At 50.6% G+C, this 316-nt stretch overlaps 1 protein-coding gene across 1 annotated transcript in view; it reads left to right on the top strand.

The window, feature by feature from the left end:
* Positions 1 to 316, top strand: part of CROCC (ciliary rootlet coiled-coil, rootletin) — a 54,991-nt gene that overhangs the window by 16,538 nt on the left and 38,137 nt on the right. The window lies entirely within an intron of this gene.

Here is a 316-nt window from a genome sequence, read left to right as displayed (position 1 = left end):
CACACAGCTAATTAGCAGAAGAGCCAGGATTTGAACCCAGGCATTCTGCCTTCAGAGTTAACCTCTTCCCCACTGCGCTGCTTACCTCTCTGGGATGTGATCGATGATGATGTTTAGTAGACTGTGGTGGTGCATGTGATTCTTGTTTCTGAAGGCCCTTGGGGACATGTGTCAGGCACCATTTTAAGCATATGTGAAGTCTGTATCCTTAAAACAGGCTGGGCGTGGTCGCTCATGCCAGTAATCCCAGCAATTTGGGAGGCTGAGGCAGGGGAATCACCTGAGGTCAGGAGTTCGAGACCAGCCCGACCAACAT

Source organism: Mandrillus leucophaeus, unplaced genomic scaffold, assembly GCF_000951045.1.
Source record: "Mandrillus leucophaeus isolate KB7577 unplaced genomic scaffold, Mleu.le_1.0 Scaffold571, whole genome shotgun sequence".
Classification (NCBI taxonomy): Eukaryota; Metazoa; Chordata; class Mammalia; order Primates; family Cercopithecidae; genus Mandrillus; species Mandrillus leucophaeus.
The sequence above is the reverse complement of the archived record's forward strand: the minus strand, read 5'-3'. Positions and strand labels throughout refer to the sequence as shown.